Source organism: Megalops cyprinoides, chromosome 19 (assembly GCF_013368585.1).
Source record: "Megalops cyprinoides isolate fMegCyp1 chromosome 19, fMegCyp1.pri, whole genome shotgun sequence".
In the NCBI taxonomy this organism is placed as follows: domain Eukaryota; kingdom Metazoa; phylum Chordata; class Actinopteri; order Elopiformes; family Megalopidae; genus Megalops; species Megalops cyprinoides.
Window position 1 is genome coordinate 17,176,566 of NC_050601.1, and position 26,421 is coordinate 17,202,986.

Genomic DNA, 26,421 nt, shown 5'->3' on the forward strand with positions numbered 1-26,421 from the left:
CAGCAATTTACAGCACTGATGGGCGGGGGGGGGGGGGCAGCAATTGTGTGCTGGGTCAGTCCAGGTAGAGTCTGAAGAGGTGCGTCTTCAGGCCCCGTCTGAAGGACTGGGGAGAAGGAGCTGTCCGTAGCGAGACCGGGAGTTCGTTCCACCACTGGGGAGCGATGTAGGCGAAACGCCGATGTCTGGCAGAACGAGCACCTCCTGCCTTGACCATGCAGGGAGCAAGGCGTCCAGTTGCTGCTGAGCGTAGGGGTCGGGCTGGTGTGTAGGGCTGGATGAGTTCTTGGAGGTAGGCAGGGGCTGTCCTGTTGACTGCAGAAAAGGCGAGGGTCAGGGTCTTGAATCTGATCCTGGCAGCGACAGGAAGCCAGTGGAGGGATTTCAGCAGGGGAGTAACATGGGAGAATTTGGGGAGGTTGAAGATCAGTCGGGCAGCTGCATTCTGGATGAGCTGGAGAGGGTGGGTGGTGCATGCTGGGAGGCCTGCAAGGAGAGCGTTGCAGTAGTCCAGTCGGGGGAGAACTGTGGCCTGGATAAGGAGCTGCGTCGCGTATGTGGTTAGGAACGGGCGAATCCTCCTGATGTTGTGGAGGAGGAATCGGCAGGTCCGTGACGTGCGAGCAATGTACTCCTTGAAGTCCAGGTTGCTGTCGAGGGTGACGCCCAAGCTCTTTGCTGTCCGAGAGGATGGTATTGTGGTGCCATCGAAGGTGATGGAAAGGTCATGCAGGGGGGAAGGGCCGGCTGGGATGAAGAGGAGATCCGTTTTACTGAGGTTCAGCTTCAGGTGGTGGGATGTCATCCATTTGGAGATGTCAGCCAGGCATGCAGAGATTCTTTCGTTGACCTGGGGGGTAGAGGGAGGGAAAGAGAAAAAGAGTTGGATGTCGTCAGCATAGCAGTGATAGGAGAAACCATGCGATTTGATAACTGAGCCAAGAGAGTTAATATAAATTAAACAAAGCTATATAACACATTAACAAGAAGATTAAAAATAAAAGACTTAAGTACAAGTTAGGAAAGAACAGTAAAATAAAAGGAATTTCCAGAATTGTGTATCAAGTATTACATCTACACATTAAAAAACTAATTTAAAAGTGCATTTCTTCAGAAACACTGAAATGACTTAAAAGACCTTACTGACTCACAGGTCTTAAATATCAAATCCAAATCTGAGAAAATGTAAACTTCACTTGAAGCTTTTTTTGAAAGTCAGTCTTATTTGAAGACAACATTAGACGCCAGTATCTTCTAGCCTGTGATACCTACAACTTTAGTTGGGGAAGTGAAATTAACGGGCACTAAGGTGCCCAACGCCTTTGTGATTAGGATCAAACCCGTGTGTGTTCCGCCGACCACCGCTGTGTGTGTCATCGAACGGAGCAGATCCCGGCTGGCGGTGTGACTCGCTACTCCTCTGACAGGAGCGACAGAGACAGGACCGCTGTCAGCGGCCATATTGTACGCAGGAGCTGCCTGCACGGTGTCAGGGCTTTTGGTCTTTGTGCCAGAACCTGAAAAGGCTACAGAGTGAATTGCACATAGCAGATCCAACCCTACAGTATCCGAGGATGAATTAACTGCAGGCCCGGAGAGATGGAGAGAAGCAGTCAATTCGTGAGCGCCGCGGCTTTGACAGAGATAATGCCGTGTTTTAATAAAGAGAGTCAAAGAGTCTGAGGCATCGCTGTAATGTAGAGCGGCAGAGAGCGGGAGTGGTGCACTGCTATAATGATTTGGTCTGTGTGTTTTTGTCTGTCCTTTTTAATGGGCCTCTTGTGATGTAAATGTCACTCGGAGGCTGAGAACGGTGTGGGTTTTTTGGAGACGAGATTGCAGTGGCAGTAGTGGTGGTGGTGGTTGGCGGGCGGGTTGCATGGAAAGGACATTTTCACCACTTGCTAACCCACTGTTCTTATATACCAACACCGTAAGCTTAGCCCCACGTGAGCAAACGCACTGGAAAATGAAAATAAGTCAGAAGCATGCCTGCATGCATTAGCCTTATGGTAATGGCATCTGAAGCCGCTCAAAGAGCTTCTCTTTGGGAGTGTTACTGTTTAATCCTGTCTGGAAGTGGCTCTGGTGGAGGCCTGGCTGGGTTTGCATGTAAGGGAAATGGTGGAGAATTACCATTGTTACTGTCCTGCCACAGTAAAGCTAAGGGACAGCAGGGCACGACAGCATGGCACAAGAATTTTGTCCAAGTAATGGTGCACATGCATAGACCTCTTGGTACAAGCATCACACTTCTGTATAGAGCCCCTAAACACAATGGTTATCTGTGTTTGGTCTTGATCCAGTACGAGAGGGGTGGGATGAATGCACAGAATTCTATCTGAGATTCCGCACAGCCTCTGTTTTTAATCACAAGGGATTGGAGCAGCTCTCTCGTCACTTGGGGATAGTGTACAAAAAAGCAGCAACACAGAAAGTGATAATGAGGTCTCTTCATCAGTGTTTGGAATTGCTCCCTGGACTTGGGATCTTGGGAAGCAGTTGACATTTGTTCTGAAGTCCTTCTAAAACACCCTCTGAGAGCAGTTAGCTCGCTAGTGAGATAGGAGGAGGAAACCTATTCCAGTGGAAGCCCAGGAAAAGCCAAATGCTTAACGCCTTTGCTACCACATCTATGTCTGTGTGTTCTCTCCTACCATATTGTTCCATGTTCAATTTGTGAGTGTGCCTGGGGATAATTGTCTTTTATGCTGGCTTCCCCTTCCTCTGATTTCAAGGTACAGAAGTACTTGGCCCACAGTTTCATCTTACATGAAGGTCACAAACGTGCTGAGCTCAAAGGGGGGGGGGGGGAGGGGGGATGTGCTGAGATTACGCAGGCGTGGCACGCGGGCACGGCTTTTGGAGTTATTCTCCATTTTTAGACGTTCTCACTGCCGCCTCACGCATCCAGCTCTGGAGGCACCAGAGGCGTAGGCGTCAGAGTGCTCTCTGACAAATCAGAGAGATTAAGGAAGGAAAATAATCTACACCTGCAGCGCGAGGGCGAATTAAAAATGCACCGTGACTATTCAAACAAGATAAAATAGAATCAAATAATGATGGAGGGGAGATTAGAACACACACTGTAACGGTGGAAAGAGAGGCTTATGGCGGGCGCTCTGGAGACATGTCCCAGCCTCCCCAGCCTGCCTGGGCCCAGCTCTTTGTCACAGAGAGCACAGAGTGGCTGTGAGTGCTTCGGTGCTCTGCTTCCCAGCTTCTGAATTTCGTCCTTGTTCAGCCCCTGCTGTTCCAGTGTGCAGCTCAGTCTAAAAATACCCTGCAACCTCTGGCCCAAAATACACATCCAAACCCCGAATAACGACGGAACGCTTCATGTTCTGGGCTTCTCAGGGACAGGAAAGAGATGCTCTCTATTACCGCTAGAAGCTCTTATCAGCAGTGGAGGGCAGGTGGTTTACAGAACCGACTCTCTCTCTCTTTGAACTGCGTCCTTAGTTTGTCAAGTTATCTTTTTACATTAGCACTAATCTTTTTCACTAGACGCTGCCGTGGCTTGGAGTTCATTTTCTATAACCCATCACACATCTCCTCATACAGTGGAGATATCCCTCACCCACATTTTATACCCCCTTTACATGAATGTTAGTCTGAATGAATGTCAGTGCCCCCCCACGAGTGCCTCTCAGAAGAGGAGCCTCTCCACCTCGGGTCAGGGTCAGTGAGTCACAGAGTCCGACACTGTCACAGCGAAGGGGGGCCTTGAGGGCCGTTGCTAATGCACGCCTAATGAGCTCTTAATTGGTGTCCAGAGGGACATCCTGAATTGTGGGGGAATCGTTCCCATCCAGCCCCCACTATCTTTAGCCCAGAGAAGCCTGGAGGGTTGCTTTGAACATATGTGGAGCGCACGGAACAGATATGCTCCACTGATTTTCGTCTGCAATTTCTAGCCACCTAATAGTTAGTAAGTGTCCCGTGCTGAAGGAGCCAGAAGGTCCGTATCCGTCTAGTGAAAATCAGAGGCAGTTAAACGACTCGGCTAGCGCCACATTGCAAGGTAAATATAGATGATGGGATAAAGAAGGAAGCATGTTTTCTTTGTAGTTCTCATCTTGACTCTGCCGCTGTCTAATCATGGTTATTGAGCGTTTTTCCCAACAGGACACCATTGAACATTAATTCCTCCTCTTCCATTTCCTGCTTTTAGGAAACTTTCCATCTGTTTCGGTCAGAATCTTATCTGTTCTTTCATTACATACGGCCATAATCCTATAAATCCACAATGACATGTGTAACTGCTGGCAAGATTCTGCGTTACCAACCATTCCGCTGCCAGGAAAATGTGAAATGCTCCAGCCCTCGCTAAAACAGATTAAAAGTGGATCAGCGCAGAAATAATCACGTATCCTACGTGGTGCGACCACATGTTGGAGCGTGGGGCTCCCCTCTGGAATTTCCGGCGTAGCGTTCCCGTTTAAGAAGCTGATGGGGCGGGGCAGGGTCGGACACGCAGCTGCGGGGTGCAGCCTCCCTCCATCTCTCTCCTCCTGTCCCCTCTCTCCTGTCTGTCTGTGCTAATGACCCGGACACGCTCCGCAGAGCTGGCGTGGAGGCGTGTGTGTGTGGCAGGTGTAAAGCCTTTGACCAGGAGCGGATGCAGAGCGTCAAGGTCAGATCTGAGTGTGTCTGTGTGTGCTGACTGGCGCCCTGCCCCACACACACACGGTTACGTTGACGCTACCACTGATGTAGAGCAGAGTGTGTTACATATTTTGGTGAATCTGCATTAGATGTGTCTGGCATATCTTGGTCTTATCTCAGTCTTATTTCCATGCGCATGTGAATGTCAGACATAGTACTAAGATCACCTGTTTTGGGCCCGGTTGTTGCACCTTGGCCTCCAAATATACTGTTTTCCAGTATATTTCTGCATATGGAACAGAAATGTGCACTGAGCTGGAACATACGTCTTGGTGAGAAACATCTCTCTGTTTCAGTGATCAGGTTAGCACACCTCAAGGTCGTAAATCACATTTTGTGAAAAGAACTGAGGTGGGAGTGAGTGGGAGAGTTGCACAAAGCTGGTGGGAAGATTCATTTAACGCCCTGTTTTTTATAGTCGGGTTTTTTTCCAAAGTGTGCAGGTCATTTGCGCATTCATGAGCGCAAGATCAGTTTCCCCTTGTGGAATGAGGGACGTAATTGGTTTTATCCCCTTTGCAGCTAATGAGAGACCGTGTGTCAGACTCTGTTGAGCTTGTAGTTGCCCTTCTGGTTACTGCTATAGATGACAGTGCTGCTTGTCTTCTAATGTTGTAGAGAAAAGACCAAAAACAACACAAATGTAGCATCATTCCTACCTACATCTATTATAAGTGGGAGGGTGCAGATGTCGTAAGGAGCAGAACTTACTGAAAAGTTGCTGGTTTGAGAACCTGCTGGGGCACCACTGTTGTACCCTTAGGAAAGGTACTTAACCCAGATGTGCCTCAGTAAATATCCAGCTATATAAGTGGGTAACATGTAAAAAATTGTAACCTATCTAAGTCACTCTAGATAGGAGTTTCTGCTAAATGCAAATAATGTAATGTAGTGTAATCTGGGAGTCTGTGGGACCTTGATTGCGATTTAGTTGGTGTGATGAGCATTTTTTGAGGGAAGTAAAACATAATAAAATAACAACGGTGTTGGTAAACAACAAGGTGTTGCCTCCATCCAGCAAGTGCTGCACAGCAGGTCTTCACGCCTGCGAGCTCAGCTGTGATGGCTGCCAAAATGATTGCTCCGTAACCTCTGTTTCTAACAACGGAGCTGGCAAATAAGGGAGGCACAACCAGGCAATGTACAGGAAGCGACACGTTCCACTACCTGCTCGTCGTTGCCTCCAGGATAATGGATTTCTGCTCCAGCGAGAGGATTTGCTTGAATAAGAGTTTTTCTTTTTTCTTTCATAGCTCTCCAGTTTCTCAGGTTTACCAAAGACTGAATGTACAGGTAAGGCATTCACGGTGGGAACACTTCCGTGGCACATAGGCTATTCAAAATAATCCTTTTCTGAAAGAGACTGACTTGTTGCTAAAACTTTTGATTCATAGTTTTTGAAGTGACACCAGAATCATTAGCATAAATAGATCATTATTAGGTAAAATAGGTAATTATTTGCCAATGACCTGAACACTGAAGATTGTTAGGGTGTTTTCACCATGTATGATAATATGCAGTGTCTGTATTTGATTTGAGCTGAAATGTCCTGCAGAGATTTTCTCAGCGTATTAGCTGTTCAGATGTAGGTATATTTCTTTTCTCAAAACATACTTTCTTCCCACCACACTTCCTGCATCTCCATGTGGCTGAGTTCTAAGCCCACGGCTTGGTCTCTTTAGTGTGCCCCACTCTTTGATGGACGCACAGCGACCTCTCTCACCCTTGACCTCTCACAGCCCCACGTTCGCTGCTCAGGGGCTCACTGTGGATTTGCCCTTCTCCTTTCGGGTACCATGATGTGTGGCTGATTTAATACAAGGGTACGCAGGGGTAGGGGGTGTTTGGGGGGGGTAGTTTTAAACAGTTGCTTTTCTGTTCCTCCTGCCAGGGCCGACTTTACTCACTCTAGCCCCCAACCCTCAAATTCACCCCAATTTATGAGCTCCTTGCACATTCTGGTGCTAGTTAAAACGCATTTCCATGCCATTGCATGACCAACAGCAGTTTTTTTAAATGATACCATCTCTGCAAGGTCATAGATCTCAGAAACTTGGATTTTTATTGCATCCTTTGGCTTGGGGTATCACTTAGCTAAACACTGTCAGATATTAATTCAAAGCTGACAGGGCGCAGTGGTTGTTTTTGACTAGCTGATAAAGAGGGAGAAATTGCTACCTGTCCTGCCTGACAAGTTGTGTTCTGTTTGCGGTGTTATTGTAGATTGAGTTCATGTAAACTCGTGAAGGATCCACACCACGTAAGACCCTAACAAGGCCCCCAGCAAGCCACCTATCCGCCAGCACACCTGCACACGTCTTCTCTAACCTGACCTGGCAACCTGTGCCCTTACTGGGGCAGACGTTTGGGGAAAACCCACCAGCATGAGGAGGTGTGGAGTGCATGTGCTGATATGCGGCAGCATTAAATGTCCCTCACTAAACTAATGGGATTAGCAGCGCGCAGTCAGGCTACTGTACGAACTGGATGGAGTGCATGGTATGTCTCACAAAATGTTATTAGGATGGCGGCCTGCTTTCAGTAGCATAGCCCAGCGCCTTAACTAGCTACCATTAATGAGAGTGTTAGGTTATGAAACGAGTGCTCTGTAGCCATTTGGGCTAACTGTCAGTGCAGGCCACCTCAGCAACTTCTGTTCCAGGAAAAATTTCAAGCAGGAACATAAATATTTTCTGTATTTTCAGGAGAATATAGCTGAAACGAGTGCAGATACTGAGGAAACGGGCCTGTTTTCCACTCTTGATGTTGTGAATGAGAGGTGCGCAGAATAGCAGTAATTGTTTTTGTGTGCAGTTGGCTGGTCACCCTCATCCAGACTACAGTTACTATGTTACTGTCAGCATGTGCTCTGTTTGCGTGATTTCAGTATTGACATGTGACAGGTGGTGTTGCGTCTGCGCTGGCAGATCAGCACAGTCTAGTACCTTTTCATTAATTTTAGTTAACAGTACACACTGTTTTAGCTGGCTTGTTGGTAATAGTTTATTCTGTTGCTGGGAAGTGAGAGCATACTGCCAATCTTCCCTGGGTGGTCCTTTATTTTGAACACACATGTATTTTGTGTGGATTAACAGTACCAGAGTTTGAGCATAACGAGGGTCTGTTAACACTTGTCCAACATGTTCTCAAAGGAAAGAAGACTCTCGGGTTTAGGAGTCTTGTCAGTTGAATATAGTTCTTGTAGAATACTGCACTCAGTGGAAAAAGAGCTTACTTTGTAACTGGTGTACCAGTTTTGATTTTTAAATGCCTCATTGCATGACATGGGATGTAAACATTTATTACGGATAAAATAGTCTGTGAACTGTGAACAGATCTTACACTACATGCCATTTTGAATTAGATAAATACATAAGAGATAACTGAGAACACAGTTTGAGATGTGTGTAAGCAATATAGTAGCATGGGACCTCATTTGCAACTGCGTGTGTGTAAGAGATTGAATAAATAACTGCCCCCGAGTGGCCGTTGGTCTGTGTTTGACATCGCACATCGTCAGTTGATGAATTAGCAAAGTCACACTGGGTGACACTTTAAATTATGCAAAATTATGGTGCAGGAATGAATTGTTAGAGGGAGAGAGAATGCTGTGGTTGTTAATTGCGGAACCAAACAGATAAACAAAGCATAAGCCCCCTTCCTGGGGAAGATGCAGATTAAATTGGCTCTGGCAGACTTGATGGCCTGGCTGGGGTTAAGGCCAGCGCCCTCCAGCTCTTGGGGCTGCAGTGGTCTCTGATCCCAGCTCCTCAGCTGTCCTGCCCCGCTGCCCACATCTTTGGTTCTGCCGGCAGACTGCAGAGGAAGGCTGATCAAGCCGCTCACGCGGACGCTGTCTCCCAGCCCAGGTGGGTAGCGAATGGGCAGTGAGAAGGGGAATGATGCCCTAATTTTGCTTTTGCTTTTTCTGCCTGCCTGTAACCAGGACTAGGGCTGCCACCATGGGCCTGACTGCTGTAGCCTGACAAGAACTGGACACAGATTCATTTAGAAGGGGAAACTTTGCTCCAGCTGAAGCTATCAGGGCAAATGAAATCAAAAAAGGAACATGCTGGTGGCTTAGCCCGTCCGAGTGGTGTCAGGTCTGAGTGGGAACGTGTCAGTCCCTGTGCGGGTGATGGGGAGGGTTCGCACTTGTGCTTCATGGGGTGTGAGCGATTTTGGCATTCCTGTGTGGATGATGGGAGAGTGCTAACATGTGTGCCTCTCTCATGTGGGGTGTGAGTGATTTTGGCATTCCTGTGCAGATGATGGGGAAGGGTTCTGATGACTGTTCAGTGACCCTGCCTCCACGAGCTGCTGTGGTGGCGGAGCTGGGGGGGTCACACTTCAGCGCGCTGTAAACACTAACTGTAATGTATATTTTTCCATGTTAGCCTTTGCTAATTTTTACCAGTTTTACTGTACTTGTAATTTCTCCACTTTAGATGTTTAAAATGTCAGTTCTTCTAACCTTGTGTTCTAACCTTGTCTTTTATCATATTTCATACTTTTTAATGTAAGTGTCACAAACGGAGAGAGGGACGACCCGTGTCCAAACTCTTGAGATAGAGAAAGGTGATGCCAGGACTATTTGAGCGACGCAAGACACAGTTTTAGCCTTCCTTAATGAGGAAAACAGTTGACAAGGGTTAAGAGGGGCAGGACAGCTGCTGCTTATTCTGACCCCAGACCCTGATTCTAATTAAGGGCAAGGCCTACTGCTAGAGAGACTATGGAGACTGAATACACAGGTTATCCAACATCTGATGACAAAAGATTGCATCAGATCATCAGAAAAAACACAGGAAATTTTCACACTCAGACAGCTGTAATGGAACCGCATACATGTCAGCATTGCATGCCGCAAGTCACTTTACTTCATGCAGTGTGCTTCACTTCATTACATTTGATATAAACTGTATCTCAAAGCATTACAATAAAGCTTTCCTTTTTAAAGTCTCACTCATAAGGCAGCATTGTCAGCTGCTTATGCAGATCTTAAACAGTAAATTCTTACCCCGTTAGTCATGAAAGAAATGCATTTGTGGCATTTTCACCGTCTCTTGAAAGCTGACGTGCACAAAGACAGCCAGACCAGTTGGATAAATAGAAAATCCTGAACTAACACAATTGAAGAGAGGAATGCGCTTCTTGGTCATGATTAATTTTATTAACCCCAACATTTATGTTTGGCTCCAGACAGCATGAAAACATGTGACTCTCTGAAGAGCGAGAAACCTAACTGTTACCTCTAACAGCACGGATTCCAAGTCGCTGTCAACACGGATCTTAAAAAACGAGTGGCATGCTGTCCCTATGCACACTCTTTCCTCTTATTTGTTCTTTTTTTTAAAAAAAAAAAAGAAAGAGAAAGCCAGGAAAGCACTTAACTGAGAGGGGGAGCGAAGTTGACACCTTAACAATCACGGAGGCAGTCAAGACGCTCTTCGGCCTTGTTCTGTTCTGGAGTCTTGTCGATGGGATGGGGGGTGGGGGTGGGGGAGGGGAAAAACAAACACCTCACGGCTTTTGAAGGTGGAAGTCCTGGCGCGTCGCGCGGCAGCATTCACCTAATCCCCTGCATAGCGAAGCAGGACCTACAGCTACGTTCAGCGGCAAAATCCCCGGCAGCATGTGCCGAAGCCCTCCACGGTGTATTGCACAGCGTGTTATTGGATTCGCCAGACACTGGCCTACTTACCCCGGTACTACTGTTCCAGCTCTGCCACGTGTGCGTCTTCTTTAGAATGGAAGTGTGTTTTTTTTTCTGCCCGCTATTTTTAATTGTCCATGTAAATGAATGGTTTAATACCACCTGGTTGTGGCTGCATAAGAACTTACCCTTATATATTTTTTTTCCTCTAGCTTGTAGGCCCATCAACACACATGACTGTAGAGCGCTCAGATGACGGCTTTTGTGCTGCTTGATTTGTCCTCCCTTACGGCTTTTTATGAGGGTATCCCTGTCTTTTTGTGTTTGCAGCGCATGTCAGTATCACTGCTACTGGAACTGTGCCAGGTAACCATATCAGTGACTTTGACACTATAATGGGAAAGATGAGTGAGAGGAGGGAGAGCACCAATCGGTGATGTGTCGCACGACACACAATCTCCCTGTTATTCCTTTGTTCAGAGGCATGCTCTCTCACTCACGATTCCTCTGTCATTTTCTCACTGACTCTCTCTCTCTCTCCCTTTCTCTCTCTCTTCCTTTGACTCTTCTCTCAGTCTCTTTCTCTCATGCAGCCAAATAAAGGCAGGTTTGTTTGCAGTTCTCTGTGACTCGGTACAGATTTACATTTATGACAGACCCCATATTTTACTCCACCCCCCCCCCCCCCCGAGAGGGCCACTTCCCGTCAGCATGCAGAGCTGCCTGTGGAGAAGCACAAACTCTCTCAGCAGTTCCACGCCGCTCAGAGTAGCGCCTGTTTCATTGAATTAGGACAAGTGGATCGTTCATGCTGAGTCCGGTCATTGTGACGTGTGAGTGGGAAATTACCGCGACACAATTACTCTGGGCCTTTTCTCGTCTGGTACATTGGTGCTGAATCATCAGGGTTTTGTGTGTTCCACACGCCAGGCTAGTGACTGGTTTGGGGGGGGGGGCTGGTGGGCGGCGCAGTATCATGATGTCGTTCAGGGCGTGGTTGCGTGAGGTAGTCACGATGCTGCAGCGTTCATTGTGCAGTACAATTACATTTACATTTACATTTATTCATTTGGTAGACACTTTTATCCAAAGCAACTTACAGGTGTGGTACAATACAACATAAGCGAAAAACCATACAGAGTTGACAATATTATAAGTACTGCATGACAAAGTTCCAAAGGTTGGCCAGGCGAGGTACCAACTAGCAGGTAAAGCTCGTAGTAGGCTGTCGTATCCCCCCCCCCCCCCCCCCCGACAAGGATGGGAGTAAATGTGAAAATGGGTTACACAGCGGAGAGAAGAGGCCACCTCTTCTCCACACCAGTTGGCGGTGCGCATGGCCACTCTAGTCCTGCACCGTGCTGTTTTTCATCCAATAAAACGGCGGGCCCTGCAGCGCACTGAGCACAGAGACGCGTGAGCGTTAGTGTCCCCTGCTCTGCCTCTGCCCGCCGGTGTCGCCGTTTCCCACCTTTCGCTCTTGCTGCCGCTCTGCTCTGTGTGCCACACGCACGAATTCCCTCCGCCTCAGATCAGAGGTCTCAAAGCTCGAAGGACTCGGCATGCGGGAGAGGTGAGGGCCAAGAATAAGGCCGTTAGTAAGTGGATTCCGCTCAGTGCTTTGCACAGGAAACTGCAGGTCTCCTGCGCCGCCGAGGCCAGCTCTCTGAGACCCTTTTGGGATATAGAGATGTTTATTATTGTCTCTATCACTTAAAGGTGTACATAACAACCACTTGAAGTTGCAAAAGATGCCTGTAGGCACAAATTTATTTATGGTGATCCGATTTAAAATTCTCTCCTCTTTCGTTTGATCTGTGCCTCTTCATGTGATTTTAGTGGCTTGAATGCATTTTGGTGCAAAATCACAGGTATGATTTCTAGGTGAAGTACGAAGAAGCTCAGCATATTTCGAAGGATTTTGACCCTTTAAAAGATGAACAGCTGTCTCTCTCTTCTGTGAACATTCCCAGTTGGCTACACAAAGATCCAGCACATTTTGATACAGGTCTATATGTAAGCATGAATGTGTTTCATTTCAAAAAATTAGTCCTCACTGTTTAAATTCAGTGCAGTGTTACAGTTTTGCTTTGTTGCTATTATTTGTCTTGTTCTTTGTCTTATTCAGTATAAATATTCACTACTACTTTTTTTTGTTCTGTTTTAATTAATGTGGATTTCTGATGACAGATTTTGTTTGGTAGTGCATAAGTTCTACGATTTTAATAAGATAGCCAAGCTACAAGCCAAGCAACATGAATATGAGCAAATGTTTAATGTTTAGTTGAATACTCTTATGTATATGTTTAAATGGTTAAAAATCACAAGTGAAAACCTTTTGTTTTTTCTGTGTGCATTTGATATCTCTACTAATAAAGGCTTGATTTTAGATACCTGGACAAAAAGACATGAGAGGCTCAACAAAATGAATCAGGTGGATTCTTTGTAACTAGCAAGGCCTGAACTAACCTGGGAACATTTTTTTTTCCCAGCTTCACTGCTATTTGAATGTGTCTTAGATTAAACGCCCTCAGGCAAGACCATCTTTGGTTAATTTGACTTCCTGATTAGAGGTTTATTTCCTTTTGGTTCCATCTTTTATTTCCAATTTTTCTTTTTCCTCCCCCTCTGGCTCAGTCTGCAGTAAGATTTAATAAAAGTTAACAGTCGAACATTTATATGCGACCGTGCAATTTTCTTATGAATCAAATAAAGGAAATTAAAATTTAATGTATAAATTAACTGAATTCTTTCCAAGTGGATTGTTCTTTGCCTCCAACTGAGGGAGTCTTGTGGGACCATGGAACATCTGCAAGTTAGCATACCGTCTGGACCTCATTTTAAAAGCTTTGTTTTAAACCCTCATAGAACCATGAATTCTTTTTCTTTGGGATGTCTGTCATTGCCACAAGAAGAATTTCCACCTTCAGGTGTCCTTAGAAGGGGCCCTCAGATCATCAATGTTAAACTCAGGGACTGTGTTTTTATCTCTCTTTTTTTTTAACTCAACGCAGGGCCTCTGTAGTGCTGATAACTATGAAGATCTTTTTCTGCATGGACAAAGCATTTAACAAGTGCTACAGCACCTAAACATTAGGAGACAGTTTCTGTGATAAGCATGGTTATAAGGGGTAGGATATCTACTTAGTCTATAGATGGAATGGGCTGAATTTTTTATTTTGCACACTTCCTCGACACTGTGTTGAGAGGCTGTCCTAGAGCAGGGCGAGTGTGAATTTTACTCGCACCAGTATGCCCAGTGGGGAATAGCAGGGGTTCTTGTTAATATATGTTGATGACTGAGCTGGCAAAGTTGAACTTCAGTGTGTTCTGGAGTACAGCCTTAATGGTAAATCCTGCCATATGGGTTTTGGTGAGATTGTATGATGACAAGATGGAGGACTTTGGTTTAGTGCAGCTTTGGGTCATTTCACTGTACTCACGATTTCCTCACATGCCTCCCTATTGCTTTCTCTTTGTACTGTTAGTACTTGTGCCATTGCTTTGCTCTGCTGCATCGCGCTTAAGATATCATAGACTAACTGGAATGTGTTTCAGAGCAGAATCTCGGGGATGATTTCTGTGTGGGCAAGGGAGAAGCTAAGCGCGTTTGGAAGGATTTTTTTTTCCTTTAAAAGATGAAGAGATGCCTCTCTCTCCTATTTGTGGACATTCCTGGTAGGCTGCACAAAGATCCAGTAGTTATTTAGCTGTAGCACCTTTTGTCCAGTATAAAACAAGTGTTACACATATCTAATTTTAAGTATGATGTTTCAGAAAAAAAATTGCAGTATAAAGCACAATATAATAATTTAAATAAGCTGCTAAATCTTCTAACACGTCCCAGAGAGATTACAGACAAAAACAAAACTGCAGTAGGTAAGTTTTGTAGGGAGTGTAAGGAGACCACAAGGTTTTCAGGCTGAATGTCGGGGGACTGGTCGAGACCACGGTACTGTATATCTTTAAGTGCTGTTAAGGACATTTGATGAATGTGAGATGAAGGCATGAATGCTGGTAAAGGTTTGTGTGCAGTGATGGCCATCTTGGACATGACATAAGTACAGAGCTAAGGAAGAGAGTTCCAGAAGCAGTCCCTGGTATGTGTGCTAAAATTGAGAGGAATTGGTGAATTCTATGAGAAGTCCTGCACATGTGTGAAAAACATGTTTGGCAGCCTTTTTCCCTGGTTGGAGGCTGCTGACCTATGGCAATCAAATGTTTTAAACACATCCATGAGCTGTGAGCACTAAATGTGGAAAAGACACTAAAATCATGTTTTGTGACCATATTAGGTGTGGTTGTACATGATCAGGGTCTAAGAGCAGTCACAGACAGGCAGTTCATGCAAGTTAACAGTCTGTGTTTGATATGCGTGCCAAATGTGAGGTGAGTAAGGCAATGCTGTAAAAAAAAAAGTCATTAATATGTGAAATGCATTTGTTCACTTTTTCTATGTGGCCCTGGACCTAAAGCAAAAGGACATATGTTACGCATATCTATGGACTGACAAACTGGAAAATGTGACATTGCTGTCCAGAGTTATGTGAGGAACTAGAACTAGTAGGGAGGAGGAAGGAGGAGGAAAACAAGGCCAAAACAATAGGCTTTCAGCCTTTTTGGCATGAGGGCCTATGAAAGACAATACAGCTGGCTGCCAGTCATCAACGCAACATGACTTTCATTGCTCTTAAGAACATTATGTTGGCCTCACAGGTTTATCTTCTGTCTCTCTCTCCTGCACATTTTTTAATTCCTCCAGGTTGACGGTGTAACATGTCTAGCCTTATGGTGTAATCCAGTCTAGCATGAGATCAGGGGGCCTCAAAGACACCCTGGGGTATGCCAGGGAAACAGGCAATGCATCAACATTCTTGCAGTGAAGCAAACTCTGCTGTCATTTACAAGAAATCCTTCGACCTGGTTTGCCGCCAGGTCTGTTCTACCGTGTGTTTAGGTTATCGTCCGTTGCGTGGCGTGGCCATGGCGGAGGGGATTGGGTTTCATGCTCAGGGGGGCAGCCGAACACTGTACTCGGGGAGTCAGAGGTGAAGCCAGGCCCACAGCTCCCTCCGGTTCGGAACACTTGGCCGTGATCCAACACTGTTCGGGTCAAGGTGTGTCAGGAGAAAAACAAAACAAAACAAAAAAAACGGCAGTACCACAGAAAAAGAACCATTCCTTAAAACTGAGTGGGAGCAGAGAAAATTACCTTGACAGATGGCTCCTGCTTATCCCGAGTTACTCTCTTTATGGGATGTTTTTGTGGCTCAGCCTTGGCAGAGGGTTCTCTTCCCATCCCCCCTCTCTCCGACCCCCGTGCAGTGCTGCGAGGGGCCTGGGTGCGTGTCCTCAGTCTCCCTGCTGTTTGCCGGCCTGCCTGCACAGCCTTTGCTTAGGGCCTTCTTTGTGTCTCTGCTCTCCGCAGATAGCTGCTGGAATTAACGCTCAGGAATGGGACTGGGGGCTGCGGCCCAGCCGAGAGGAACAGAACGCTTCGCCCCTGCGACTCCAGCTTCGTGAGGCCGTCCGCCGCCTACTCATGGTGAGTCTTCCCCCTTGCCTCTCCGCCTCAGAGGAGTGGAGGTCAGCCTGCTCATCACAGGGCGGGGTCTTGGCCTCATCCAGTCAGAACTACATTAACACACGTGAGGGGACCTCGCTCCTGTGTTGGTTGGTATTCAGTCCTAAGGTTAGTGCTTACCAGGGAGCTGAAGTTATGTGCCACTCAACAAACCTTTGGATGTTATACCTGAAAAAGCAGGGACTGTGTCTAATGGTGGGCCACTCTGTTCCTCACGGACAAAGAGATTGCAGATATTTTGGACTCAATTTTAGTAAACTCATATTAACTCCTCGGATGGAAGCAGTGCCTGGAAATCGCCCACTCCCTGAGAACATCTGTTGTTTTGCAAGTTTCACCTGCCTTTCACCTTCTTTCCATTATATGTCTGCCTGCCTTCATCAGGAGGTTTTATTTCAAGCCCTTTCATGAAATAATTAGATTCAGTAAGTGAATAGGCCAACATGTGCTGTGCTGTGTAACACAACCTTCAATTAAAGAGAGAAATCGAAGCTTCCTGTTCCCCGGTGGCCCGGTCACAAAAGCCACCGTGGCACTGCAGATGCATGTCTGCTGGTGCTTTTGTTGGTCTGCTTATTTTTTCCAGGCGGGATTGTCGATCTTCTCTTAAAGCAAAGGAATGCATTTTACAGCATTTTGAAACATTCACATTCACTACACAAAACATTCACTACAGTAGGAATCCTCCGATGCTCTTTGTTAATTTCTTCGCAGGCGCATACTTTTTGATTGGTAGAGGGGTTGAGGATAGGGGAGTGGCACAGGGGTGTAATAGGCCTGTGCTTGTCAACACCAGATGTCAACACACGCTGCAAGTCTTGAGTCTACAAGGCCAAAATATTACTTCATGGATGCACAGCTACGAACCTATGCAGCGGTTAAGCTTGGATGCTTTAGGTGCAGCGGTGGGATCATAAAATGGAAGAACCTGCTCTGAAGGTGACATTCAGTCCTTTCCAAGCATCGCTGTTTCCCTTCCAGTTCCACGTACAGACATTAAATGGAAATTGCTCCCTTGCTGGTGCAATGTTGGCAAGTGAGCGGGGGACTGTCGTGCCTCAGTAAACTCTACAGACTTTAAAATCCTTGTTAAAATTCAAGCACCATTTACTGTCCCAGCCATCTCTACTGGCCTCTGGATTTTAAATTTGTGTTCAAACAGGATGAATAAGTGCATCTTACCAAAACACTTGATATATAGCACTAAATAATGCTGTATTTTTTTCTGTGCACTGCATTAATACTGAGATAGCTGAATGATTCACAGATCAATTGCAGGGCTTGCGGGGATCATGTGCTGGTGAGCAACTGTAGAGTTTTCTATGGAGAAGACAGCGACAGTGTGTTATGTTGACATACTTTGTGCATGGATATTTTTTTAATAGGTGATGTACTGGTGTTGGATTGATGCGTTTGTCCCAACCTTAGTCCTTTGCTGCAGACCTGCTGCTGTTATTGTTATTACTGTTATTATTACATTAAGTATCATCTACTGCAGCATTTCCCAAACCTGTTCTGGAGGCTGCATATTTTAGATCTCTCCCTGCTCCAACACAGCTGATTCAAATGATCAACTCGTGATGAACTTCTGAAGCCGCTTAATAACAAACTGATCATTTAAATCAGCTGTGTTGGAGCAGGGAGGGATCTAAAACATGCAGGACAAGGGGTCCTTCCAGGAGAGGTTTGGGGAAACGCTGATCTACTGGAAAGAGCTACTTCATCTGCAACTCCTGCTTTGCATCCTTGCAGAACTCCGTCATAAGGTCCTCAAAGCTCCGTGAACAGAGCTTTGAGGACCTTAAACCACACTCTTGCTTTTGGCCACTGAAAAAATTGGAAATCCCCAACGTAGTAAAAATGCCGGGTCATTTGGGCTTCTTTTCCTGTCCTATAAACTGCATTGGTTGAGAAGCCCACATGCAGTAAATGTACCATGATGTCCAGCTGAAAATGGTACAGGGGAGGTTTTGAAAAAGGATTGGTTTGTGCAACAAGGGTATAGACTGGACCAATAGTTGATAATCATGGTGTATGGAAAAAATCCGCCCAAACAGTGATGTTTTTTGATTTTACAGTGAACAATTAGCCATCAGAAATACTGTCTTAATTCTGAGAGCAGTGAGGGTCGATGTGTCTGTTCGCAGGTTATCTAATCATTCTCTGACTGTCCAGCCATGAAATTGCTGTTTGGCTGTGAAATGGAGCCAGTGTCATTTTGTAAGTAGGGACTTGCAGCACAAGGCCTTTGAATTATCAAGGGGGCGTCCAGTGATGCCAACAGTAATGACCATAACAATGGCAGCAGGCACACCAGGGGGTTATGGGATTACTTGCTTTGACAGGCATAAAGGAGAGGTGTGTGGGTGTTAACTGGGGGAAGCACAGCCTGTTTGCTTCTTTTTAAGGAGAGACTTAGTAGAGCTTCAAAAGATAATGGTTCCTACGGATAACAATTCTTTAAAAATTTCGTAAGAAAACCTCTGAATGCGATCATTGCAAACTGAGGTTAGTCGTCAGGTTAAGGTTACGTCAACCCCAGTTTCAACAAGCATCCTAACCCCTTTTTTCACCCGGCTGTTGTTGTTGCCAGTTACGCGTTTAAGCTTGTCACCACTGCAACGACAACTGTGGAACCCACCTAGGGAGTGTAGGGTGAGGCAGATGCAATTATCCAATACGCACATGCAGGCCTATTGCAACTATTTTCACACTGCAGTGCCACCGTGCAGCAGGTGGCAAACAGCCTCAGGGGATAGGTGCGTCCCCATGAAGCTGTCTGTGAATAACCCGTGCTGGCACGCGAGTCCCAGGGCGGCGAGACCGGAGCGGCACGGTCACCCACCCCTATCCCCGATGAACTGAAGCCAGCTTTCTTCTGCCGATGCGTGCTCCTGGTCAATCTCAACAAGTGATGGCGCATTCTAACCTCTGATGTCTGTGGCCTTTAAAGAAATGGTGGCACTTTTGTTCCTTTTTATTTTCCTTTCGTTCTTCATCCTTAGCATCTTCATTCTTACTGCAGTGCAATGGCTTGACACCGAATCACAAGATTAGGCAACTCTCCTCTGTGTGATTTTGAGCGTGCTTTAATCTAAATGATGCTTGGGCAAATTAGCTCAAATTGCCGACAAATGACTAGAATTAGACTTTGAGCTGCAAGCCTCCTTCAAGGTTAGTGTTCGCAGTGATTCACTGGTCATGCTCCCCGGATGTTGCTGTGGTGCCACAGTACAGTGCTGCCTGTGGAAATCAGATTGATTCAGCAAGTCATCGTCTTCAATGCCATTTTTCAGGTACGCCGGTCTCCCTGGGACGTCACGGCCATTAGCTTGTCAAGGATCCACCGTAAACCTCCCATTCTGGCAAAGCTTGTGATGATGTTGCTGCGATTGACCTTTTGGATATAGAAAGACATTGATGTAGAAAGAGAGCAAGAGATCGTTTGTCTCTGGAATCCCCATTTTGGATGACAGCAAGGAGCCTTATCACCATAACAAACTCGGCCGAGTGCCCTCTGTGTAAGTTTCAGGCCTACGTTTCCCTCAGGGTAAATTACAGTGCCAGTGTTTTCCTCATGCTCATGCAGTTCAGAGACCTTCACTTCACTTGAATTAGTTTGTAATAAACAACAAATGCAGGCAAGATTTTATATGAGCTGGCATTGCAGGGTTTATATGAGGCAGCTATATGTTTTCAGTTAAAGGTTTAAAATGGTATTTTTTTCTTTCCAAAGTCAAAACGGCCCCAATGGTAAGGAAACTCTCCAAGCAGAATTAACTTCTAGTAGATATAGAGCCATTACAAAAAGCTGCAAATACTATACTGTAGTAGCAAAATATCAGTTATGTTCATAGTGCTTTTTACATCAGTGTACTGTCGCAAATATTGAGTAAAATCACTGACTTGCCAAGTGGTTAGACTTAAAGTGTTTATAATATATTAAGTGCATGTACATAGTGATGGTTAGAAATGGTAATTTCATTTAACAAGTCTGGTAAATGTATTCCATTGAGTTATGAACAGTGCTGATAACACGAGGTTTAATTCTGCTATTCCCCTGTTTTAATGCAAAATGCCAGGTCTGATTTGAGCGTTTTTAAGACCTGCGTTTGGATAAGGCTTACAGTTTTTCTGTAAGATGCGGGGTGGATGCTGTTGGATTTGCTTATGATGAATGGAAGCTGGAGAACAGGTTTAAAATTAACTCAGTGTATTTATAGATCCTAATTGCCATTAATGTTTTTGCAGTGGAATTTGTTTGTGTCTAGGCTAGTGATGCAGTATCACATTTCTTTCTGATGTTGGGTCTCTACATCTCTCTAGATTGTGGGTCTATCTGGTGAGCCCCACAATCTCTGTACTGTGTGATGGCACTGATGTCTGTATTATCTTGTAACTCAAGCAGCAGCAGATTCTTAGGTCATCTGTGTTGTTTTATCCAGTTTTGAAATGGTTAATGAAAATGTGCTTGAGTGCCGCCTAGAACAAACAATAAGATGACTGTCTCCCAACAGCAAACTGAACAAAAGTATAATCTGTCCTCATTATTCACTAAAAAGACTGAAGAAGAAATAATTATGGGTAGTTCACACGCAGTGATGCCCCCCACTTCTCCCCACATTTTGTTGAGTTATTATTCTACATGAAAAGCTCCAAAACCATATTTGAAATTGGGTAACGAGGGACCCATAAGTACCAACCCCCACTCGGAGCCTAGTTTAGGAGAATTCACACAAAGCAAAACAAGCTGTTATAAGAGATTCTTCCACTACGCCAGTAAGTGCTGTAAGACTCACAAACGGTTGGTCTAAGATGGCCTGTTAGTCACAGTAATAATATGGAATTTCAGTCTGTTCCTGACTTCAGGTGCTCATTCGCTTTGAATGATTGTCTCGGATACGATGAATATTAAATTATCCTGATTTAACTGACAGTTTCTCGGAACCCGCTCTGCAGAACTGGCTACATCTGGTTGCGTTTCTGGGATATCACTGCACAAACGCGCTGTCATGATAAATTAGGGAGACAAGTCTTCGTTTGGACAGATATCATTCATTACTTAGGCACAGTTCTGACAGCCCGTGCTTCTCAAACATGGATGGTTTTTTTGTTTGATGTCTAATCATTTTTTTTTTCAGCCACAAGGCGCAAGTGCCATTTGGAGGAACACTTTATATTATGTAAGAACTAAGTGTTTATTAGTGAGCTTAATACTCACTTCCTGCCTTTCACGCCCTGTAATGTTTAAGCTGCAGAGGGGTTGAATAGATATAAAACTAGACATAAAACTATTATACTGTGCTTCCCTTGTAAGGTTTCACAAGTTAACTTGTAGTAGAGCTTGAATAGTGTTATGCTCGCATTCACTGGTCTTGGGCTGTTGTTAGCCTGGTCTGACACTGTTGCTCATTCAACTTGAATGGACACACTTATGTTCTTTTGTGCTTGAAGTTGCTCTGGCTAAAAGCGTCTGCTAAATGAATGTGAGATAATGAATACATTGAACATCTGTGTTGTAATATTAACCGCTTTGTGGCGTTGTAGGCACCCAGGAAATTTTCAGTTTTCTGTGTTACTATGATTTATCTTTCAAAAGACACTGATTTTGAAAGAAACTGAATGTTCCTTGAGTGTCTCTGGAATCCCCATTTTGGAGAGACAGGGTGGTGGGAGATGGCCTCCTTACTACATGTGGTGTGGCCTGACTGGGAGTCCAGGGCCATTAAACCCTCCGTTTCCTCACACAGGGAAGGGAACTGCTCTCAGTGCTACTTCCTATTCCCCTGCAAAGGGCTGACAGAGACTTTTCTCCGGCTGCTGGCACGCAGTCATTGTTCCGCTGGAGATCTCAGAGCGGGCTGCACAATAGAGACTGGAAAGGCGGGAGCTCGCGGTAATTAAACACCGAGTCATCCTTATGGTCAGGGTTAGGGCAGCTGCAGACAACAACGGCAAAGCGTTTCATGCACCAAAGACCAGACTTGTTTTAAGTGGGTGAGACGGACTGAGGGTGGGTGGGATGGGGGGGTTTGGGGGCGTCGACCTGGCTGCGGCTGAGAATGTGCGCCATGTTTGGAAGTGCTGGCCGCTGTGATGTACAATCTGCTCTGTTGGTCCTCAAATTTCAAAGAACATTCTGCTAAAAAAAAAAGTCGCATATTCATGCATTTGTGTAAAATTGTATATGATGGCGCAGGTTTTCATGTTTTTCTACACCTCTGTCCATGGATATAAAAGGTTATGGAAAACTGAGAGTAATTTTGTTTTTTTTTTTTGGGGGGGGGGGGAGGGGGGTGTAAAATAGTATTAGCTGTAATAAAATATGGGTGGAAATCATAGCTTGCTTGTCTGTAGCTCCTTCACTGCACAGTACTATATTAGATGAAGCTCTCTCCCCATACATCGCACCTTACATAGTGCAAAGTATTGCCTTGAAGTTTATGTAGGACAATGGAAGTCTACATGTGACCTGCATTTGCAAGACTCTTCTGGCCCACCCTGCTCTCCTAATACCCAGCAGACCCATACATTGTGTAACTATGATCACACATACTAGCTGAGCTGTGTGCTGTACTTCCTGCTGAGTGGAATATTGTAATGAAACTGAATGTATTATAAATGCCCTATCATTTTATTCAGAAATCATATCTCTGAGAAATAAATGTTTTTGTCAGGTAAAAATATGGACATTTCTTGTTTTCTTGGTTAATATTGCTCGGGCCTGTGTATAGGCCTGTTAGCAACAAGGATGAGTCAAGTTTGGTTAACTTTGTGAGGAAATTTAGTTGAATTCAAATATGTTTATTGGTAATTACAAGGAAATATTGGGGACAGAATGGCAGAATGGTTTCTTTTTCGCTGCCTCTAAGGATTGAAGTCATCAAATGAACACATGTCAAGGCCATTAATGCACGTGCACTCTCCCGATGGCCTTCTCTAGCACAAGGGAGGATGATTGGTTGTGATGTTTTTGTCTCCGCTGTGTGGCCTGTGGTAAGCATCTGTCACCCTGTGTCGTGACAGAGGGTACTGACGAGATCTCTCTAGGTCACCCAGACCCCAAGGATGAAGGAACTCAGACAGAATCTATAGGGGACCTCCCATCAACCCCCCTCCCATCCTGCGTCTCCCCCCCAGCTTCCTGTCTCTGTCCCTGGAGTTCAGTGGACTTCTTTAAAGGGAAGACTTCAGGGAGCCCTAGATCTTTATTCTCAGAACATTGCTTTTCCAGTCTCTGCCTGCCTTCCAGGTTCTCTCTCTCTTTTTCCCATTTTTCATCATGTACTGCCTTGTATTCATTTATTATTCCTCTGGCTGTGTAATTCAAACCCGCTGTAGCTCAGCCTCCCACCTTCTTTGAAAGCCTCCCTTCTTTGAAGACCGCTTGCTTGTCTCAAGCATTATGCATTTACCTAACTGGGACACTGACAGCAGGCCTTGCAAACGTGCTGGAGCTGGTGGTATCAGAGCTGACGATGTCAGAGATGGATGGTGCTTTGCCATACAGGTAGCACTTATGGAACCAGCAGGCAAAGGGGAAAAAGCTCTTGTCGGTGTCCCAGTCTGGTGCTCCCAAGCTGTGAAGGCAGCGGTGTGTGTGTGCATATATTCTCCTGTGTCCCTGAATCCCACCATCACCCCCACCACCACCACTCCCTGCCACCCTCCGTTACACCTTGGAGGAAGACCCTGAAGGCAGCAGAGGACACCCAAGTCTATCAGGGTGCTCCACGTAGCTCCACAATGCAGATGATGATTGCATCTACGGTGACTGTAACCTCAGCCTTTACTAAATTGTATGCATTGTACTGTGAAAGGAGTAGCATCCACAATGTTACTGAGTAGATCCATCAGAGATGCTGTAGCTCAATCATCACAGTCCACTTTCACTCATATCTCCCAGAAAGGGCTTAAACGATGAGAGAGAGCTGCATCTGGACTTCTTGTTGAAGTCATGACAACTACAATTGTTAACTAATAGCATTGTTGAATCATAGCAATGTTGAACATTCATTACACAGCTTTGCTAAAAAGTCTCCATTATACCATACAACATGTATGTGCTCTAGATTTATTTGTAAGCAAGTCCATGAGTATGTATATGTGTGCCTACACACCCCATGGACACACTTGCATATATATTGTTAGAATGTTTGCTAGAATGACAAAAACATCAGCAGTTATTTCTACCCTATGGTGGCTAGTCTCATGATCAGCTCAGTAGTCCTTGGTTCACATTGCCCATGAGGATCTTTGACCCCTTTCTGGGGTCACTTTGATTCTTCATTATTGCTTTTGGCTCCTTAGCCATGTGAGTGTTAAGCCACAGCGTTGAGGACATACAGTACCAGTCAAAAGTTTGGACACACCAGATTAAGATAAGGGGAAACATGCATTCAAAGACATTGTGTACAGCCCTTGAAAATGCAGTCCTGGAAAGCAGAAGGTTGACTCCTCTTTTTGTGGATCTCCACAGAGTTTTGATATACTTGTGAAAGCGTAATGTACGCAAGAGCCTTCAGCTTGTTTTTTAGTTCCAAGTCCTTGTATTGGCAGTAATGAGGGTGGTAACATTCACTGACAGTCTTTATGGACTCAGCTGCAATAACATTCATCGGGGTGTCATTTCCTTGTGGTTTGTCCAGTAAACGCGACATAAGGTTGTCAGAAACACTGAGGCCTTTGGCTGTGGTTGCCGGCCTTCTCCTTTCTGATTACCATCGCTTTCTAATGATGTGGTCTGTGTAGCTGTCCACCTTGTTGCGTGGCGCTTGTTTATTCCTCTCCAAACTGTCCCCTTATTCCCCTGTGCACTTATAATGCGTCTGCCGTGGTGGAGGAAAAGCGGTTTGCATGAAAGAAAAGCTCAACCTGGCTAAAACAACGGCTGCATCTCATCCTCTCTCCAGCCACTCATCAGCTTTTTCTCATTCCATTCTTGAGAGATGAGAGATTTCCTGAGAGATGCAGACAGATTAATCATAATTAGATGGGGTAGATTGGGATGAGGGGGGTTAAAGCAGCAGATTGCATTCAGAAATGTACATTCCCCACTCCCAGGGCATATACCCCTTTAAACGACTGAAGGTTCCCCCAGAAACAGTTCCTGGTCTTACAGGCCCGCCGTCCTGTCTTTCACTGTGGTCATTTCAAACCCCTGTGACAGGCTCCATTGGAGAGTCGCCTGCAACACAATCAGATGTACATACCCCTGACAGTGGGGGTAGGTGAGGCGGGGGCAGAACTTTACGCTCTGATTTGCCTGGGTTCTGATTAATAAGAGTCGCAGGGCTCGCTCTCTGGGAAAAGCTGTCCCCTCTGAGAATGGCAGCTCTTTCTGTCCTCGTTTCCACATCTGTGTCAGGGGAATGCGGCCAGCATCACCACTGCAGTGTCCCCACTGCGGCTCCTACTGTCTGCAGGAAAAGCATGTCTGATTTTACATGTCTGAAAGGTAATCTAGTTTATCGGCATTTTCACTCAAAACATTACTGGGTTACCAATAATAAATTCCTAGCGTGCTCAAGAAACGCATGGAAAAGGGGTCTGGTCTTAATATATGTCATGGGAGCGGCAAGCCCTCTGCCGTCATAGTTCCGAATTAGGAGTTTACCATTTGCTTAGCATATCATGTTTGGGACTATTCTATGAGTTGGGAAAGCTAAAGCTGAGCCATCTCTTGGAGAACAGACAAGTGTCTGTTTTAAAAGCATTATGAAGAAACAAAGGGCTGTCAGCTTGTTGTATGAGTTAAACTGCAGATATATGTATCATATAAAATGTCCTTGGGCTCTGACTTTACAGAATAACTTCATGCTGAACATCAAGCAGGATTTGCTTCACAGCTCCAACAATTCCTTGGGCTCTAATCCTGTGTTTAAGGGTAGCCTGTAGATTTGTCAACCTGGGCAGGAGAGAAGCCCAGCATGATCGGAATTGCCTCAGGGAGCAGAGGTGGCCTTTTATCATCCTCCAAGTTACGAGCACGAACAAAACAGACAAAGAACAGCACAAAGAAGTGAAACAACAAGTAATCCATTCATAAGCCACCAATAAATCATCCTATTTGTTTGGTCACCAGAGTTCAAAGGATAAAGAAGGAAGTCAGTAGAGGTTTCTCTCTCTCTCTGTCTCTGTCTCTCTCTCTCTCTCTCTCTCTCTCTGCTTAACACCAATAAATCCTCAGAGCAAGCAGGGGGAGGGACCAGTGTTCAGCGATGGCTGAGTGTTCTTCAGGAGCTGGCTTGCTGGGGGAGATGCTGGGGCGAGGCCGGAGCATTCCAGAGCTCTGCAAGAATTAACATAAAGAAATGATCTGCATCTGCATCCCGGGGTGCTGTGTGGCGATGAGGCGGGAGGGGAGAGGGGGGATGTCATTCTGAGCGCTCCAGCCGTGCGAGGTGACTGATGGCGCGTACGTCGCTCCCGCCGCCGGGCCCGCCGCTTCCCTGAACATGCCACGTTTACTCTTGGCACTCCGCACCTGCCAGCCGCAGGACGCTATCGGTTA

The 26,421-nt window shown here is 45.6% G+C and overlaps 1 protein-coding gene across 3 annotated transcripts in view; it reads left to right on the forward strand.

The window, feature by feature from the left end:
- Positions 1–15,775: 15,775 nt before the first annotated feature.
- The window catches only part of LOC118794865 (protein TANC2-like), a 134,567-nt gene continuing 123,921 nt past the window's right edge, over positions 15,776–26,421 (forward strand). For all 3 annotated transcript variants that reach the window (XM_036553148.1, XM_036553149.1, XM_036553150.1), the window contains exon 1: positions 15,776–15,869. The gene's annotated coding sequence lies outside the window, so the exon portion shown is untranslated. The remainder of the gene's footprint in view (positions 15,870–26,421) is intronic.